The following is a 4,182-nucleotide window of genomic DNA, read 5'->3' on the forward strand; positions in this document are numbered from 1 at the left end:
GTTTACTGCTGCCCTCACATATGTGGTGTTGGCAAATCCTTAACTTATATGATTTCTTTCTCGTGTGGAATATAGAGGTACACATTGCAATTAGGTTCAATCAAATTTTGTTTAACTGAAATCCATATCCAAACTTGAATCTTTTAACTTAAGGGTGCGCGTCATCGCATTTATTAAAGCGCATGTGTTTGTATTATATACATTTGAGTTAAAATTGCAGTTAGTTTAATTAAAGGGTAAATTACACTTTACCATCTCAGGTTTGAGGTTTATTAAAATCTCATACAACATCTTTAAAACATTTCACTTTCATACCTCAAGTACTATTTTATTTCAATATAATACATCCATTACATTTTCCATCTATTGATCCGTTAAAAGTTGGCATGACTGCCATATTTGCGCCACGTGGCTAACAAATTTATGCCGGCAAAAAAATAATTTTTTATACATTAAATATTATAATAATTTAACCTATTAAAAATAAAATAAAAATAAAACTTAAAACCCAGAAACCCATTCCCCCGATCACCTCCCTCTCCTCCACTCTCTTCACCTCCGCTTCCATCCAAAAACCCACCCCACCCCACCCCCACCTCCCCCACAACCTAAAAACCCACCCATCTTTCATCATCTTTTGAAACGCCCCCACCGAGGATCGATCGGCAATACCCAACGCGGACTCCGACCCACCCTTGACCTGATCTGACCCAGCCCATGGAGATCGCCCTAGCCCCACCACCATCCGCTGACCGGGATGTCCCAACTGACACTGTCAAGACGTCGTCATCTCAAGAGAACGAAGCGAGCACCACCGCGACGACGGTCAAGTACAACGATGAGGAAGAGGAGGAGGACATGTGCCGGATTTGTAAAAACATGGGCGACGCTGATAACCCGCTACGGTACATGAGTGCTTGTAGCAGAAGCATCAAGTTTGTACACCAGGATTGCCTCCTATAGTGGCTTAATCACAACAATGCTCGCCAATGCAAGGTTCAACTCTCTCTCTCTCTCTCTCTCTCTCTCTGTAATTGGATTTGTTGAAGTTTATGCATTTTAGTCTCGATTGGTGATTGAATTGGTGTTTGCAATCCCTCAAATTTTCATATAAGAGTTTGGAATTGATTTGATTAGGGTTCTAAGGTTTATTTTACCCGTTTTATTTGTAACATTGGTAAGAGAAGCTCAAAACGAAGTTGAGCTTTTTATTCAACTCTGAAATCATTTTCCTGTTAGTTCATAAATATGGTGGGATGGGGTGGGTTTTTGGATGGGAGGGGAGGTGAAGAGAGTGGAGGGGAGGGAGGTGGTCGGGGTCAGGGGAATGGGTTTCTGGGTTTTCAGATATATATTTTTTTTATAGGGTAAATTATTATAATATTTTTAATGTACAAAATTATTTTTTTTACCATGTGGCAGCCACGTCAGCTCTTAACGGATCAATGGATAGAAAATGTAACGGATGTATTATATTGAAATAAAATAGTGCTTGAGGTATGAAAGTGAAATGTTTTGAAGATGTTGTATGAGGTTGAAATGGACCTCAAACCTGCGGTGGTAAAGTGTAATTTGTTTTATTGGCACCCCATATTTTGTTGATTACACCTCATGTACTAAAAACACCCCACATCTACATTTTAAATTAAAAAATATCTTAATACACCCCGCATTCTTTCCCAAGCTACCCTCACACCCTAAACTCCTCATATACACCCCACATCAAACCCGCGTATTCGTCTTCACAAACTTGTTTCCTCCAGTTTTATTTTCAATTCTCATACTTCAATTTTTCTTTTAGTTGAAATGGGTTTTCATTAAAGCAAAGACGAAATGACACAAGCCTCATCCAAACTGACTCGAGGGCAAAAGGGTTTAAGTCTTGCAATTGTATGTATATAATATTGAAGTGATGGAGTTTCACATTGAGTTTTTAAACTTTTATGGAAAACCTGTTCATTCTTTTCAGGAAAAATAGTCATATTGCTTATGTGAGAGCGTAGAAGTAAATTTTAGGCATGACTTAAAGAAAGAACTTGGGGTTCATTTAGAATCTTCTTTTTAATTTTTAGAACATTTTAGGGCTTAAATAGTCATTTTATGAGCAATTTAATGTATAGTCAACAAAATATGGGGTGCTAATAAAAAATCTCTTAATTAAAAGCAAGATATCACTTGTATTAAAAAATATATATATAACTAAATGGATCAAATGTGTGGTTTCAGTCATGCGCTCAAATTCAATAAACAAATTTTTTGAATGTCATATGAATCAAGAAACACAAGAGGATTAATGAATCAACACAAAGACATAAAAGAATAATGGAAACCGTTCTTACCAATGAAAATGGAACACTATCTTCAATGTAGATGTCCATAATATTTTGTTTTATACATTGTGCATGAAATAATTAAGTGTTAGCTCCTTTTACAAATAAAAAAACTTACGATGACAACCTAATCTTAAACGTTAAATGTACAAATTCACATAGACATTCACAAAAATATTGGCATACGAGAAATACAACTCAATTGAACTTGATGTTGGAAAATATTAATATTTAGGTTTATTTTAGTATTTTGGGTTAGTTTAGGAATTGGGCCTACCTCATCCGAGTTAGGGTTTCTTAGGTTTTGCTCTCAATAAATATAGCTTGTAGTTTAGCATGAATAATAGGCTAGTAACAATGTAGCCTCTTAGGGTTTTGTAGCCGTTTTGCATTCTCGTTTGTTTAATAATATTCTTATTATTTTGTAATCTTGTTCGTTGAGCACTCTGATATTCAACTTGGTATCAGAGCAGGCTTGATCCTTTGGGATTTATTCTGCTCATGATGGGTATCAATTTGTTTGAATTAGTTTTGTTTGTCTATTTGTTGGTTATCAGTTTGATGTCAATTTGTTCGTAGATTGTCGTCTTCTGCTGTGTTTTTTTCCAGTTTAGATTCGTTGCTCATATTATTTGTCGTTTGTTCTTGTCCCATACTTCTACATCTAATCCGCATCCCGCACCGTTCTGCACCAGATCGACCACCCTTACAATTTTTTACGAAGCCCAGACCTAAGAATCGCTTGGATCGACTTCGTCTTTGCCTTGCACAACCACCATCTGAATCCCTGCACAAATCTGACCGTTTGCAGCTTCATCGCAAATAAGTTTGTATGCGTGGAAGAAGGACGCAGAGAAGGAAGAAGGCAAAGAAAAAAAAGGAAAAAAAAATTTGGTTGTTCGTTTGAGGCCCACACGGGCAAAGAAAAAAAAATGGTTGTTTTGAGGTTTTGGGGCCCATGTATTGTTGCTATTGTTCTAGGGGAAGATTGGTTCAATGCAAGAAAAAAAAAATTAGGTTTGATGAAGGAAAGCATTCGAAAAAGTTCCAGGGGAGAAAAAAAAAAGAGAGAAAAAATTAGAAAAGAAAAAACGTTGGCTTTTTGTTTGAAGGCCCACACAAGTTGTTGGTGTTGTTCATTTGTTCGTACAATTGAGATATGGAAATCTCGTTCGTTTAGTGACGGGTTCTTTCCATACTCTCAACTCTAGCTAGTTGGAACCAGAATCAGTTTGCCAGCAAGAATCAAGAATCAGTTTGCCAGCAAGAATCAAGAATCAGTTTGCCAGTTTGCAATCAAGAATCAAGAATCAAGTTAAGTCAAGAATCAAGAATCAAATCAAGTCAAGTTTGCATGACTGTCAATCCGCCTAACGGAGCCAATCCACATCTGCTTGTTTGCAAACTCATGTCGTATCCGCCATGAGTTTGATGGGGGGTGTTGGAAAATATTAATATTTAGGTTTATTTTAGTATTTGGGGTTAGTTTAGGAATTGGGCCTACCCCATCCGAGTTAGGGTTTCTTAGGTTTTGCTCAATATAGCTTGTAGTTTAGCATGAATAATAAGCTAGTAACAATGTAGCCTCTTAGGGTTTTGTAGCCGTTTTGGCATTCTCGTTTGTTTAATAATATTCTTATTATTTTGTAATCTTGTTCGTTACACACTCTGATATTTAACTCTTGAGAGGTATGCAAATATTAGAATTGAAAGTGATTTGATATATATAAATATATATATGTTCTTGAATATGGAAGAAAGTATGCAGAAATACAGCTGAGTTTCCAAACTGATTTTTCTAAAAAAAATAAAAACTTTACAACTGATAAAATCAGCTATATATGTCAAATAA

At 36.1% G+C, this 4,182-nt stretch overlaps 1 long non-coding RNA gene across 1 annotated transcript; it reads left to right on the top strand.

The window, feature by feature from the left end:
- The first annotated feature begins 266 nt into the window (after nt 1-266).
- On the top strand, nt 267-3,980 carry LOC126617985 (uncharacterized). The gene is made up of 2 exons (XR_007621614.1): nt 267-996; nt 3,026-3,980. It is a non-coding gene; the product is annotated as an uncharacterized LOC126617985 (long non-coding RNA).
- Nucleotides 3,981-4,182: the final 202 nt, after the last annotated feature.

Source organism: Malus sylvestris, chromosome 4 (assembly GCF_916048215.2).
Source record: "Malus sylvestris chromosome 4, drMalSylv7.2, whole genome shotgun sequence".
Classification (NCBI taxonomy): Eukaryota; Viridiplantae; Streptophyta; class Magnoliopsida; order Rosales; family Rosaceae; genus Malus; species Malus sylvestris.